This window comes from Macaca mulatta, chromosome 1 (assembly GCF_049350105.2).
Source record: "Macaca mulatta isolate MMU2019108-1 chromosome 1, T2T-MMU8v2.0, whole genome shotgun sequence".
NCBI lineage: Eukaryota > Metazoa > Chordata > Mammalia > Primates > Cercopithecidae > Macaca > Macaca mulatta.
In genome coordinates, this window is record NC_133406.1 from 49,107,736 (window position 1) to 49,124,594 (window position 16,859).

Sequence of the window (16,859 nt, forward strand, 5' to 3'; positions counted from 1 at the left end):
TACAGACTTATATATTCATGTTCACTCATTTAAAAAAAAAAAAATAGGAACGCTGCAGCGGCAATTAACAAATAATCCTTTGAAAAAGCACTTTTGTTTTCCTTTATTTTCCTCTCTCTCTCTCTCTCTCTTTATTTTTTCTTATTTGGAAGAAAAGTAGAGGAGAGTTCACTCACATGTCTCAGAAATCATGTTAATGTCTTTGAGAGTGTTTTTAGAATGTGTTTTGAATCTGCTAGAATGGCTTAACTGAACAATGCTTTATGCATTTATAGCTACCACTTACTTGACAATTTTCTTCCTTTTGATTATCTTTGAAAGGAATTTTCAGATGAAGTGTACATTCATCCTTATTAAAATATGTTGTTATGTCGAGTAAAGATTCCATATGAATATATAACCTATATATGTCTTAGCAAGAGCATGAGGTGAGCATGTCAAAGTCACAGCTTTTAAGAACCTGTAAGTTTCAAGGGAATACAGAGAAACTTCTGGGATTGTCATTGAGACACCTCTGAACTCTTCTTTGCTCATCACCCTAGAGTATTACTAAATAAGACGCATTTAAGAGTATATTACTTATCCCATAACGGTGGCATGTCATTTACTCTCTTCTCTACAGACCTATATGTTTAGATCTTGTCTATAGATAATGGCTTTAAAAAATATAGCAGTATCTATTACTATCTACTAGTGGACATTTTTCTGTGCTTTAAGAAGTGACTACCAACTAAGTTATTATAAGAATAATGCAAACAGCAGTACATGTAGAATGCCCCTGAGATATTATCTTTCTTTTATGTTTTCCATTTTTTAAAAAAATTTCCAACTTTAAAAGTTCAGGGGTACATGTGAAGCATGGGCAGGTTTGTTACACAGGTAAATGTGTGCCATGGTCATTTGCTGCACAGATTATCCCATCACCCTGGTATTTGGCTCAGAGTCCATTAGTTATTCTTCCTGATCCTCTCCCTCCTCCTACCTTCCACCTGATGACAGCACCAGTACGCATTGTTTCTCACCAATGTTTCCATGTGTTCTCATCATTTAGCTCCTGCTTGTAAGTGAGAAGAGGTGTTAATTTGCTTTTCTGTTCCTATATTAATTTGTTAATTGCCTCTAGCTCTGTTCTATCCACATCTCTGCAAAGGACATGATTCCATTCCTTTATATGGCTGCATAGTATTCCATGATGTATATGTACCATATTTTCTTTATCCAATCTATCAGTGATTTGTATTTAAGTTGATTGATGGGCATTTAGGTTTTTAATATTGTGGGTAATGCTGCAATGAACATATTCTGCATATGTCTTTATAAAAGAACAATTTATATTTCTTTGCGCATATACCCAGTAATGAGATTGTTGGGTTGAAAGACACTCTGCTTCTAGGTCTTTGAGGAATCACCACGCTGTCTTCCACAATGGTTGAACCAATGTATACTCCCACTAACAGTGTAAAAGTGTTCCATTTTCTCCACTACCATGCCAGCATCTGTTAGTTTTTGACTTTTTAATAATAGCCATTCTGACTGGTGTGAAATGGTATCTCATTGTGTTTTGATTTGCATTTCTCTAATGATCAGTGATGTTGAGCTTTTTTACATGGGTTTGTTGGCTGCAGGTATGCTTTCTTTTCAGAAATGTCTGTTCATGTCATTTGGCCACTTTTTAATGGGATTGTGTATTTTTTCTTGTAACTTTGTTTAAGTTTCTTATAGATGCAGATATTAGACCTTTGTCAGAGAAAGAGATTGCAAAATTTTCTCCCATTCTTTTAGGTGGTCTGTTTACTCTGTTGATAGTTTCTTTTGCTGTGCAGAAGCTCTTTAGTTTAATTATTCCATATTTGTCAATTTTTGTTTTTGCCTCAATGGCTTTTGACATCTAGTCATGAAATCTTTGCCTGTACCTATGTTCTGAATGGTATTGCATAAGTTTTGGTTTTTTTTTTTTTTTCCCTAGGGTTTTATAGTTTTGAGTTTTACATTTAATTCTTTAATCCATCTTGAGTTGATTTTTGTATATGGTGTAAGGAAGGGGTCCAGTTTCAACTTTCTGCATATGGTTATCCAATTCTCCCATTACCATTTATTAAATAGGGAATTATTTCCCCATTGCTAGTTTTTGCTAGCTTTGTCGAAGATCAGATGATTGTAGGCGTGCGGTCTTATTTTTAGGTTCCCTATTCTGTTCCATGGATCTATGTGTCTGATCTTTTAGCAGTACTATGCTTTTTTTGGTTACTGTAGCCCTGTAGTATAGTTTGAATTTGGGTAGCGTTATGCTTCCAGCTTTGTTCTTTTTGCTTAGGATTTTTTGGCTATTTGGGCATTTTTTTGGTTCCAAATGAATTTTAAAATAGTTTTTTCTAATTCCGTGACGAATGTCAATGGTAGTTTGATGGGAATAAACTATAAATTGAATCTATAAATTGCTTGAGGCAATATGGCCATTTTCATAATATTGATTCTTCCTGTCCATGAGTATAGAATGCTTTTCCATTTTTTTGTGTCATCTATGATTTCTTGAGCAGTGGTTTTTAGTTCTCCTTGAATAGTTCCTTCACTTCTTTTGTGAGCTGTACTCTTAGGTATTTTATTCTTTTTGTGGCAGTTGTAAATGGGAGGTCATTCATGATTAGGTTCTTGGCTTGCCTGTTGTTGGTGTATAGGAATGCTAATGATTTTTGCGCATTGATATTATATCTTGAGACTTTGCTAAAGTTGTTTATCAGCTTAGGAAGCTTTTTGACTGAGACAATGGGGTTTTCTAGATATAGGATAATGTAATCTGCAAACACAGATGTTTTACTTCCTATCTGAACACTCTTTATTTTTTTTCTCTTGCCTGATTGCTCTGGCCAGAACTTCCAATACTGTGTTCAATAAGAGTTATGAGGGAGTGCAACCTTGTCTTGTGCAGGTTTTGAAGGAGAATGCTTCCAAATTTGGCCATTCAGTATGATATTGGCTGTGGGTTTGTCATAGGTGGCTCTTATTATTTTCATATATGTTCCTTGAATACCTAGTTTACCAAGAGTTTTTAACATGAAAGGATGTTGAATTTCATTGAAGGACTTTTCTGCACCCATTGAGATAATCATGTGGTTTTTGTCTTTAGTTCTGTTTATGTGATAAATCACATTTATTGATTTGTGTATGTTGAACTAGCCTTGCAATCCAGGGTTGAAGGCCATTTGATTGTGGTGGGTAAGTTTGTTGATGAGCTGCTGGATTTGGTTTGACAGTATTTTTCTGAGAATTTATACAGTGATGTTCATCAAGTACATTGGCTTGAAGTTCTCTTTTTTGTTGTTGTATCTCTGCAAGGTTTTAGTATCAAGGATGATGTTGACCTTCCTAGAATGTGATAAGGAGAAATTCATTCTTTTCATTTTTTTGAAACAATTTCAAGAGGAATGGTACCAGCTCGTCTTTGTACCTCTGATAGAATTCAGCTGTGAATCCATCTGGTCCTAAGCTTTTTATGATTGGTAGGCTATTTATTACTGCCTCAATTTCAAAACTTGTTATTGCTCTGTTCACGGATTCAATTTCTTCCTGGTTCAGTCTTGGGAGGATATATATGTGTCCATGAATTTATCCATTTCTTCTAGATTTTCTAGTTTATGTGCTTAGAAGTGTTTATAATATTCTCTGATGATTGTTTGTATTTCTGTGGGGTCAGTGGTGATATTCCCCTTATCATTTCTGATTGTGTTTTTTTGAATCTTCTCTTTTTTCTTCTTTATTAGTCTAGCTACTGGTCTATTTTATTAATTTTTAAATAAAACAGCTCCTTAATTAATTAATTTTTGAAGTATTTTTCATGTCTCTGTCTCCTTCAGTTCAGCTCTGATCTTGGTTATTTCTTGTCTTCTGCTAGCTTTGGGGTTTGTTTGCTCTTGGTTCTCTAGTTCTTTTAGTTTTGATGTTGTGTTTTTAACTTGAGATCTTTTCAGCTTTTTGATGTGGGCATCTAGTGGTGGAAATGTCCCTTTTAACACCACTTTAGCTGCATCCCAGAGATTCTGATATGTTGTATCTTTGTTCTAATTAATTTCAATGAACTTCTTGATTTCTGTCTTAATTTCATTATTTACCCACAAGTCATTCAGGAGTAGGTTGTTCAATTTCCATGTAGTTGTATGGTTTTGAGTAAATGTCTTAATCTTGAGTTCTAATTTGATTGTGCTGTGGTCTGAGAGACTGTTACGATTTCAGTTATTTTGCATTTGCTGAGGAGTGTTTTACTTTTGATTACATGATCAACTTTATTCTCTTGTTTTGAGGTGCGGAGTTCTGTAGATAACTATCAGGTCCACTTGATCCAGGGTTCAGGTCCTGAATATCTCCGTTAATTTTCTGCCTTGATGATCTGTCTAATATTGTCAGTGGGGTGTTAAATTCTCCCACTATTATTGTGTGAGAGTCTAAGTCTCTTTGAGGGTTTCTAAGAACTTGCTTTGTGAATCTGGGTGCTCTTGTAGTGAGTGCATATATATATATTTAGGATAGTTAGCTCTTCTTGTTGAAATAAACCCTTTACTATTATGTAATGCTCTTCTTTGTCTTTTTAAAATTTTTGTTGGTTTAAAGTTTGTTTTGTCAGAAACTAGGATTGCAACCCCTGCTTTTTCCTGTTTTCCATTTGCTTGGTCAATTTTCTTCCATCCATTTATTTTGAGCCTATGGGTGTCATTGCATGTGAGATGGGTCTCTTCACACATACTAGTGGGTCTTGGTTCTTTACCCAGCTTGTCATTCTGTATATTTTAATTGGGACATTTATCCCATTTACATTTAAGGTTAGTATTGTTATATGTAGATTTGATCCTGTCATTATGATGTTAGCTGGTTATTTGGCAGACCTGTTTATGTGGTTGCTTCATAGTGTGACTGATCTGCATACTAGTGGTAATGAATTACCTCAGCATTTGCTTGTGTGAAAAATATCTTATTTCTCCTTCGCTTTTGTAGCTGAATTTGGCCAGATACAAAATTCTGGGTTGGAAATTATTTTCTTTAAGAATATTGAATATTGGCTCTCAATCTCTTCTTGTGTAGAGTTTCTACTGAAAAGTCGACTGTTAGTATGATGTGCTTTCCTTTGTAGGTGACCTGGGCTTTCTCTCTGGCTTCCCTTATCATTTTTTCTTTCATTTTGACCTTGGAGAATCTGATGACTATGTGTTTTGGAGATGATCTTCTCATGGAGTATCTTATTTCAGTTCTCTGGATTTCTCGAATTTGAATGTTGGCTTGTCGTGCTAGGTTGGGGAAGCTCTCTTGGATGATATCTTGAAATACGTTTTCCAAATTGGTTCCATTCTCCCTGTCTCTTTTGGGTACCCCAATCAGTTGTACATACAGTCTCTTTACATAATCCCACATTTCTCGAAGGTTTTTTTCATTCCTTCTCATTCTTTTTTTCTCTATTCTTGTCTGCCTGTCTTATTTCAGAAAGACAGTCTTCAAACTCTGAGATTCTTTTCTTCACTTGGTCTATTCTGCTATTAATACTTGTGATTGTGTTGTGAAGTTTTTGTACTATGTTTTTCAGCTCTATCAGGTCAGTTATGTTTCTTTCTATATTAGTTATTTTTGCTTGTCAGCTCCTGCATTGTTTTACTGTGATTCTTAGAGTCTTTGCATCGGTTACAACATGCTCCTTTAGCTCAGCAAAGTTCATTTTTATCGACATTCTCAAGCCGTTTCTGTCATTTCAGCCATATCAGTGTCAGCACAGTTCTGAACGTTTGCTGGAGAGGTGTTGAGGTCATTTGTAAGAAAGGAGGCTCTTTGGCTTTTTGAGTTTCAGCCTTTTTGCATTGATTCTCATTTTTGTGGGCTATCTACCTTTGATCTTTGAAGTTGCTGACCTTTAGATAGGGTTTTTGTTTTTGTGTTATTGTTATTATTGTTTTAGTTTGTTTGGTTTCCTTTCAACAGTGTGGTCATTCTTTCATACGGCTACTGTGGTTTGCTGGAGAGTCCATGCTAGATCCTAGATGCCTTGGATTTTCTAGTACTTGGAGGTATCACCAATGAAGGCTGTGAAACAGTAAATATGGCAGCCAATAATTAGTACATTTCATTTAGGTTTGGCCGAGGGCCATCACCATGGCTCTGGGTGCACGGATACTAGCACCGGATTGCAACCGATTACATGAGAAGGCTTGACTTTCACATCTACATAGCATCTAGAGTTATTTTTCAAAATGTAAGTCAATAGCGGCAATAAACTATTCAAAATTCCTCAAAATTTAGCATTTCTTTAGCATGAAAACCACAGTCCCTACAGGAGCCTAGGTCTTTAATCAAATACTAGAGTCCCAACCATAGTCACCATTTGGCCTCCTATCTCCCTTCAAACATGGATCACATTACTCCAGTTGCAGTAGTTTTATATTTTTATTTTTTTGGTTCAAAATGCTTCCAAAAGTTCTCTCAAGTCAGGAATTTTGTACTTCAGTATTTCCCAATTTTTCTGCCCGTAGCACTATTTTCCAAAATATTTCAAGTCCTATTCCATGTCACTATAGACTTTCATACAACTTTACACAAATTAGCAACCACATTTGCCTGTATCTTACACCATCCAACATTACCATATATGGTATTTTACATATGACATAATATATATTACCATATTTGGTATCATATACTGTTCAACATTATTGGTCTCCTCACCCAACAAGGGCAGGAAATTTGGCTTCTTTACTCCAGTATTTTTTGTCCCTTAGAACAATGAGTTACTCTTACTACTATGAGTTGGAGTTTTCTAAGTCTTGACTCAGAAGAGTCTTATCTTTTCTTACATACAGTACCTAGCCCATTGCAACATTTATTAATATCCTCATATTGACCTGGGGTTTTACTGTTGCTGTTGCAATAAAAGAATAAACATGGCCCTTCCTGGCCTTAGGGGTTTACTTATTGAGGCCAATCATAATGAGAAAACGCAGTCAACACAATACACTTGAGGTAGAAGAAAACATAATTTGGAAGAATGTGGTAGCATCTGAAATATTGTAGTTTATGGAGGCTTGCTCGAGGGAATAATTATTGAGCTTAGTCCTGGATGAACTGAATTAGTGAAGAAAAGTAATGTTGTCAAAATAATCCAGGAAGAGAGAACAGAATAAATAAAATATTGAAGTAGGAAATATCACGGTTTGGGAGGGTGGTTTAACTAGTAGATGTTTTAGGCCTCATAAAATGTGGGTAGGGGATTTCTTTTTACTTTATAACACTCTCAAATAGATTTCCCAAAATCACATCTACAGACTCAAAGATGTTCTCATTTTCAGGTTACTCTAGGCAATTGTCAAAAAGGTTGTTGGCCCCATTATAAAGCCTAATTATTTTGAGTTCCAATATTCTTGCTTCTTAAACTTCTTACATTGATCCTGACATTGAAACATAAACATCCTTTCTTGGGGCCACGTGTGGTGGCTCACAACCTGTAATCCCAGCAGTTTGAGAGGCCCAGGTGGGCAGATCACCTGAGGTCAGGAGTCTGAGACTAGCCTGGCCAACATGGTGAAACCCAGTCTCTACTACAAATGCAATAATAAGCCGGGCGTGGTGGCAGGCGCCTGTAATCCCAGCTACTCAGGAGGCTGAGGCATGAGAATTGCTTGAACCTGGGAGGAAGAAGTTGCAATGAGCCGAGATCGTGCCATTGCACTGCAGCCTGAGTGACAAGAGCAAAACTCCGTCTCAAAAAACAAAAAACAAAAACAAAAAAACTTTGTTGGACTTCTAATCTTTAATTTTTCAGTGTCTCACTTATCTTTGTGATGCCTCATGCTGGAAGTCTTGAATCTATTAAAGTGTATGACTACAAAAACTGGTAATCCTTTCTGTTTGGTTGAATTTGTACAGTAAATGTCATTCTCACGCATTAAGCAGCCATCAAAAGGAATGTCCCTTTGTTGTTGAATACACAGGACCAGAAATTTAGAAAATTCAAGTACAGAAGATAAACATGTTTATCTTAATTATTAAAGGAGTATTTATTAAAGGAAATATATTGTTAGAGTAAATGAGCTCATGAGTTTTAAAGATGAAAGTATTCAATATATATTGCAAGGAGATTTAATATGTATTAGGATTAATTATGTGTACTCAATTAAAAATTAAAGGAGATGGAGTGAAGGGAATTGAAAGTGTCAAGGAGTAAAACTGATCACTAGATGAAAATGTCTGACTTTTGCATAGGCCCTGTAAAACAATACAATAATTTTTTTCAGCTTAGTTATCCTTATTTTTTTAAATGCCTTTTTTTTTCTTTTTTTGAGATAGAGTCTCACTCTGTCACCCAGACTGGAGTGTAGTGGCTTGATCTTGTCTCATTGCAAGCTCCGCCTCCCTGGTTCACGCCATTCTCCTGCCTCAGCCTCTCGAGTAGCTGGGACTATAGGCGCCCGCCACCATGCTCAATTAATTTTTTGTATTTTTAGTAGAGACGGGGTTTCAACATCTTAGCCAGGAAGGTCTCGATCTCCTGACCTTGTGATCCACCCCCGTGGGCTCCCAAAGTGCTGGGATTACAGGCATGAGCCACCGCGCCCCGCCTTAAATGCCTTTTATTCACCCCATTCATATTAGACAAAAAGATATATTAACTTTTTCAATGTGTTATGTAGCTTCTTCAAATCAGACTGGAAAATGCTCTGTTAGTGCTTTCTAGAATCTGTGTAGGTTGGCTTAGAGACTCTTTCACAGAAACACTAATTTATATTTTACTGATTTATATGCAGATTTATAAGATCTTTTTCAAATTTAATTTTGTGACTCAATTTTCAGTGAAAATTCATCAAATGTACAAAAATATTTACCCATTTATTAAAACATTTAAGGTATGTTGTGAACATAAACACATATTTACATGCTCTTCATAGTCCAAGTAATAACTTTTTTTGTAATTTTTAATTGTTTTATTTTTAAATCTCTGAGAAATGTGAAATATAGTTGTGTCCTTGGAAGCTGGTTTACTGCAGCTCTTAAATGGCTTCTCACTAGCAACTAAATATTCTCTTATTATGGCCCAAATACCCCAAGCTAAGAGAGAAGCTTTAGATGTAAATGGATAAATGACTTGTCTTTATTTGCTGATCCTAGTCCCCTTATCTTTTATAAAAGTTTTTTTCAAAGGTGTCGTAACACTGGATGTTCCCTCCCATTTATTTAATGTATGAGTGAATGGTGTGCCAAAGGAAACCAGAGCTGGGCAGAAGTTAAAGTAGTGAAAACAAGTTTAATTCAGGACTATTTCATTAAGGGAAGAGAGACCACAGAATAAGAATGGGTTCCATTCTGACTACACCGGGGACAATGGCAACTTATAGCCAAGAAACAGGAATCTGTGGATGGGAAATTTCTAAGAGGAAACATGGTATTTGGGGGGAGTTCTGGCTGAATCAACCTAACAGGATTCCTGCTGAAAGCAGGCCAGGGTGATCAGGTATTAAGCGCAGGGAGTGACAAATCCTAATCAGATATTGAGAGTGATCTGTTATTGAGGGAGGGGAAGATTAACTACACAGTCCTGTCAGTGTTGTTTGCTCAAACTGAAGTTTACAAGGTAGTTCACAGATGAGTCTAGGGGTAGGTTCAAAAGAAGGCTGACTACAGTTTAGTTGAGCAAAGAATTTTGACATTTAATAGGTCCTACTTTCATTAAATGTATGTGTATAATTTCTAAAATATAGAAGGTTGTTTAGTTAGTTTTTTTGACTACACGCTGCACATTGCTCATGATATCGGCATAGCTAATTTTCTCCTGATTCGTCAGTACATCTATTTAGAACTGTAAGTCTGATTCAGACTGAATTCCCACTCAGTGATTTTATTTTCTCATTAAATTGCATGTTTTAGGAAAAGGTTATTATTCCTTACAGTCATGCAAGTCCTCAGACTATAGGTAGTAAGAGTTGATTATAACTCAATATTAGTAATAATTAATGACATGGAGGAATGTATCAGGAGAAAATGAAGAAAATGGCAAAACAGCAGTTCTCAAAGTCTGAGAACAACCCAGGCCTATGAAAATACATGATTTTCTAATGATAAGAAATTCATAAGTCATGGAGGTATTAAAGTGAAGGAGAATTGTCAGCTGATTGACAATGTATTATGTATTTATCAATGGATCAGAGACAAGACCTCGCTATTACTTTATTTCTTCTATTTATCTACCTGTCTACCTTTCTACCAAATGCAAATTTGTAACAATGTCTCAGTAGATGAGGAGTAAATGGAATGTTTCTCTGTCCTCTTGCTTAACAGAGAAGATTATTAAGAGTTCCTTGTGGTGTAACTATAAATATTTAAGTGCCTGTAGCTGTATGTACTTTTGTATTTTTATTTCTAAGTGGTTTCTATATCAGCAGAGATAGATTGATCCAAGGTAACAGGGATGGTGAGGTAGGGAGAAGATTGTGGAGGAAAATGAAGTAGATTAGTAGCTTAGACTTTTTGAATTTAGAAAAGTAACTTAACTTATATATTAACTTTGGGAATAAATAGAGCCTTTTGAAAAACCATGAACATTTAGACAGAACACAAGGTTTTAGGATCATTGATTTATTTTCATCTTGATCCTATGGAAAACCGGCATTTTGGCAGAAAAGAGTTAAGAGAATTCTAAAATAAAAATACAGAGCAGAGTTAAATTTGGATTTAAGATAATGAATAATGTTTTAGTATAAATATGTCCCAAATTATTTATTGTTTATCTGAAATTCAAATTTTACTGAGTGTGCTATATTTTACATGGCAACTGTACTCCCTCATTTCATGAGATTCTTGATCTGTGCATTTTACTTTCTAAATGTCTACGACACCATTAACTCCAAATAAATACCTGCTGCACATTTACCTGCTCTCCCAGCTGTGCGACTGTATTCTTGTTCTTCATTTAGGTTCTGAGAGCTGGTTCTAGTCCCATGGATTGACAACTCCCATCTGGAACTAGGGATACCTTAACCCAGAGTTAATAAGCCTTATTTTTTCATATTATCACCCATTAAGGTGCCTTATTAAACTTTTTTTCCTCCTAATCACTCTCCCAACTTCCACGAAGTTTTACTATCACATATATACCATATATACGCTTATTTACGGTAGTTCTTTGGAAGACCACAGCCATTGTAATAACTAAGATTTGCTTTTATTCCACGAACTAGTTATGCTCCCCTGGGGCAATACTTCCTCTCTTGAGAATGCCTGCATTAGTTCCTCAAGGCAGGGCTTCCACTTTGCCGTTGAATGGATCTGTCTCAATAACAAAGAGTTCAGATCTCTACTGCTGAGACAAAAAATAAAGTCATCTCAGGAATTACCCACATTAGCATCCAAAAAGAGAAACACTATATTTTACATTTCTGGAGCAAATTTTACAAATGCCAAATACTAGAGGCCTCCATGAGAGGTCATTCCTGAAGGATACAAAGGCCCATTAAAGGAAGAGGGTCTTCTGATGTCATGATTCAGAATATGCTTATCTGAATATCCTAATCATTAAATTATAAACTTCATTGGAATTTTTTGAAATTTGAGGTTCTTATATCTTTACTTATCTTTTGATCAAAAAATTAAAAAAAATAAAGTTGGAAAGAAAGACTTACATTTTAAAAATAAACAGTTTATGTGCATAAAATTTTCTCATAGTTCATTATTACTAATGACACACACGTTAATCAGCTTGCCATATGTTGGCACAGCTGTGATTGGTTTGTCCAAATCTCTACAGATGTTTCCTTTGCTGCTCCGAGATATTTTTCAACGTGGGAGCAGAGTGCCATCGTGCTCTGTTAAGACACGGTATAGAGTCAGCATATGCTCTCCAGTACTTCTTGGCAAGACTGGTAGCTCATATTTATTTATTTATGAGGTTTCTTCAAATAGTTCTCCCTTTTTTTTTCTTACATTGTGGCAGGTTTAAATGGTCTTTTTAAAATGGGCATGGCAAATATTCTCGTAATTCTTTTACATCTGTATAATCAAATTTATTTTTATATAAATATGTATAATATAATTTTATAAATATATAAGAAGTATATTTTTAAATATAAATATGTAAATATATATTTAGATTAGATTTTTTGTATATTATACGCTCTAGAAGAACATATTTCTTGAAGAGCAAGAATACAATGTACTACGTGTGTGTGTGTACATATATATATATATATATATATATATATATTTGTATGTTTGTTTGTTTGAGACGTGGTCTTGCTCTGTTGCTCAGGCTGGAATGCAGTTCCCTGATCTTGGCTCACTGTAGCCTCAATCAATCTCCTGGCCTCAAGCTGTCTTTCCCACCACAGTCTCCCAAGTAGCCGGGACCACAGGTGTGCACCAAGATACCTGGCTAATTTCTTTTCTTTCTTGTAGTCAGAAAGTCTTGCTATATTGCTCAGGCTGGTCTCAAACACATAGGCCCAAGTGATCCTCTTACCTTGACCTCCCAAAATGCTGAGGTTACAGGTGTGAGCCACTGTGCCCAGCCAATCAAATTTAGTAACATTATATTCTCTATCTTATAGATACATATGATGTTATTCTTTACCTCTTTCTGACTTCTTGCCCACTTACAATCACTTCTTTACCACTTACTTCCCTTTTACTGAAGCTGAAATCCTTTACACTGCTTCTCACATGCTTACTGCAATGTGACACAATTCATGAGAAACTCCTTAGTTTCTCATGGACAGTATGGACAGTATGAGGAATTATGTGTCATGTAACCGGGGATGAGAAAAAAACCTAGGTAATTCTGTCACGATAACAATGGTGATAGTTTGGTTTCATTCTTGTAAAGCCTGCAGAGGAGCAAAGAAAAGTCAATGAAGACTCAGTGGGGTGGCAAGTGGCATGTCTTGGCTGCTGAACATTTTTCTCAGTGAAAAATAGACTTACAGTATCACCAGAAGAAAGTCTGCTTTTTCTTCTTAAGATGTGCATAGTAACATTGTGATTTTCTTGCACTATTTACTTGAACAAAATAGAAATGCTTTATGGTTGTTATTCATATTTTGTTTTTGCTTTCTTTTTAATTTTTCTTCTTTTGGGAGGGATGGTCATCAATCAATCAGCCTAGGGTGTGTCTGAAGATAGCAACAAAACAGACTCCTAGAGAGAAGCATATAAAGACACAAGGAGATACAAAAGGCCAGTAGGCAAATAAGTAATGATATACTGAACACAGGAAACAGTCAGAACGCTGTTCACACCATCACCACAGAGGAACAACTTCAACTATTAGGCAGACGATTTCAAACACATGAGTTTTTTTTTTTTTTTTTTTTTTTTTTTTTTTTTTTTTTTTTTTTTTTACATAAATCTTAGCTAGCTTAGTATTGGAGCTAGGAATCTATTTCTTGGGAGTTAGTTGCCAGGAGGCTAGTAAAATCTTGACTAGAACCCAGAGCATCTAGTACTGAGCAAATGATTCATTCATTCATCAATATGTTTGGATGGTTACTACATTCAAGAAATTGGGTTTGTTGCTGAAGGCATAATAATAAGCTTTATGTGCATAATAGACCCAGATCTTAATTGCATGGAACTTATGAAACAGAGTCTTGAGAAAAGAGAATAAGACAAATACTTTATTTTTTAGACAGGAATACAAGGTCTGAGAAACAAAGAATGGGTATTTAAACTGTGACACAAGATCAGGAAGCATAACATTTGCTAAATCCCTTAAGTGTAATTCGGAATTTACAAGTCTGGTTCTACAAAGAAACTGATTCTTCATATTATTGTGTAGAATAATATTAATTATTATGCTTCTCCTCACCCTCAATGTCAACCCTTTTAAATTTTTCCCCATTAGCCATATAAAAATAAGAAACTAATCTAATGCTGACAGGTGTGTGTGCTGGTAATGGACTCTCAAAAAAAAAAAAAAAAAAAAAGTAGGGGGCAAAAAGCTCAGATTTTTATGCTTTGCAAATTTCGGTGCTGTAGATACTCCTACCCACTGTCTATTTTAAGCCACCAATGTTAAACAACCTGTTAGCAAAATTCCTGAAATAATAGGAATCAGCTCTCAGAAACCCATGCAAATAGGTTCCAGCACAATAATGAATGTTGACCTCTTAATGCCTGCCTGATCTCTTGACTATTAAAAGAGCTAGCCAAATCTTTCAAATTAAGCCTTGAAAAATATTTGTATTAAAATATTAGCCTCACCCCCCGTAGCTGGTTAGTTTCAAAGGAAAAAAGGATGTAGACATTTTTAGAGTTATGTTATTTTTCTTTAAAACTATTAGGCTTATTTTAGGGTTTATCCTATAATTGGACTTGGGTTATTTTACTCCAGATAGTCAATTGATTTAAACAACAAAAAGAAAAATATTTGAGGAGTACAGATCCAGATATACTCAAATTTCTAATACTGTGTAAAAGGGACAAATCTATCTATATAATGCATGTATGTGGAATAGTCATGATTATTTCTCTGAATACATAAGTCCATATTATTATGCATAACAATGAAGGAACAATGGAATCGTAATTGGAACATACTCATTTATTATTTAAAATCTCCATGCCTTTACAGAGACAGAAATTTCAGATAACATCTTGTAAATTTAACTATTCTTTTTCAAATATCAGACATATACTAACGTAGGCCTGTTCAATTTCAGTTTATTTTATTACTTAATTAAGGATGCTTAGAAGGCAAGAGAATGTGGAGGGCAAATAAAGGTTGCATGCAAAAACAGTAAAACTGTTGGTTTTTAGAAGTGTGAGAAAAATCTGTAGATTTTGTTTATCTCTACACTTCGTGTCTTCATTACAATGGATAATCAAGAGTTGACTACATTGTAATTAGAACTGAAGTTGAAGAGCACATCCAACAATTCACAATTTATATTATAATATAACTCATCAACCCACTCAATATACATTAATAGGCCATTCAAAACCATGCATTTGGCATTTCAAAGGAAGTTTCCCACATCTGGAGTGATTTGGGACACATTATTTAGTGCCCTCTCTTTATTTCAGCTATTTTGGTGAGTTCTATTTTGCATAATATTACAATCAGCCCTTGAGTATAAAATGTTAATAGAGGGGAGATGAATAATCTTCATCTCTGGACAATTCTGGAGAAAATAATACAATCAAAAAAAGAATAGAGAAACCAAATTTTAAAGCAATTAGTCACAAGTATAAATGACTGTTGATAAGTTTTGAGATTATTTAAAAATTATAGGTTTCAAGTAACATTTGATTTTGAAGTTTTCACTTTTTAAGAGTGGAATTTCACTGAACTTGTCTCATGAAATTGTAATTAGTTGTAAAATTTATCTCCCATAATATTATACTATTAATAGGTAAATGTAATAGTATTTATATGTATTTGTTCTTTGGTACTGCAAAATATTCTCTGATTCATCTGAGTTTATGAGGAACATTAATTGTTATATACTTCAGATATGTAAGACTGTCAGAAGCTGGGAGTTATGCACATTTGTTTTAATTTTATGAAGTAGTAAGACAAGTTCTGGACACTGTTAAGTTTGATCTAAGTCCCAGCAATGTCTGAAAACACATTAATAGACATTATTTGGAAATACTTTGTGAAATAAGTCACAGTTCTGAACAAAAAGTATTCTTATGATGAACATTGACAACTAAAGATTATTATTGACAATTCATTTTGCTTTTTGATATTGTCACAGGATACTTGAGGTATTGCTTTTCTGGCTGGAAACATCTGAGGCCAGTGGTGCCTTTGCCTGAGTTTTGCTGGGGCCTGCTGTACTCATTCTGCCCACTTGGCCTGGCAGGCTGCACTCGGTTCACAGTACCGGCCTGGATCCCATGCCCGCCAAGGACAAACCAAGAGCAGAGCTGTGAGGGGTGTATTTGTGAGCAATCGTTAGGTCTGGTCACTGCACATGACCACGTATGCTGGCTTCAGTTGGGTGGGCAGTTCCAGGCACCGGCATGGGTGATGGCTCCCTGTGAGGCTGCAGCCGGACCAGGTGTACTGCAAGCAGCTTTCATGGGTGGCACTGGGACATGCAGTGGTGCCTGGAAGCTTAGAGATACCAGGAACCACAGAGCCCCAAAGAGAGTGTCACAGCCCTGGTTCAGGGAGCTCCTAGGTCTGGGCTCCTTGAAGGCCCACAGCTCTTCTCTCACTCTTTCTTCTCTCTTTTTTGGTGCCCATAATATGGCAAGCAAGGAGTGTGTTTCAGTCTTGTTTCTGTTACACTTCTTTCAGTCCTGCCATTTGGCAGGTCCTGAATTTTTGTCCCGTGTCCAGATTGAATGAGGAATATGGCCAAGAGGAAGGTGTGAATGGTAAAGGCGTGCTTTATTGAGTGGCAGAACAGCTCAGAGGAGACCCACAGTGGGTAGCTCCTCACTGAAGGCAGGGCATCCTGATGAGTGTTCAGCTTTCAGCAGAGAGGAGACCCACAGTGGGTAGCTGGGCTCTGCAGGCAGGTTGTCCCATCATCTGCCAAGTCTGGCTGAGTCCGGGATTTTTATGGGCTTCAGAGAGGAGGACATGCATGCTGATTGGTCCATGACTGGCAATGGATAGGCCTGAAGAAAGCACCATATATTCTCACTCCGGTTCATGGAAATGGACCCCCAGGCCCCAGGTCTCAAGCTATCCCTGGTCTGAAGGTGGAGTTTAATAGGGTACCTGTTCCTTTCCACTCAGGACCCTGTGTGCCTCCTGCCACCATTAACTTGCTATCCGTGGTGTCCACAGCACCCAGGCTGTTCATGCTGAAGGATGCCTGCAGCCCTGTAGAGAGCCACCCTTATTCCCCCTCAGCCTCCCTCCCATGCTTATTGGTGCCCAAAATCCA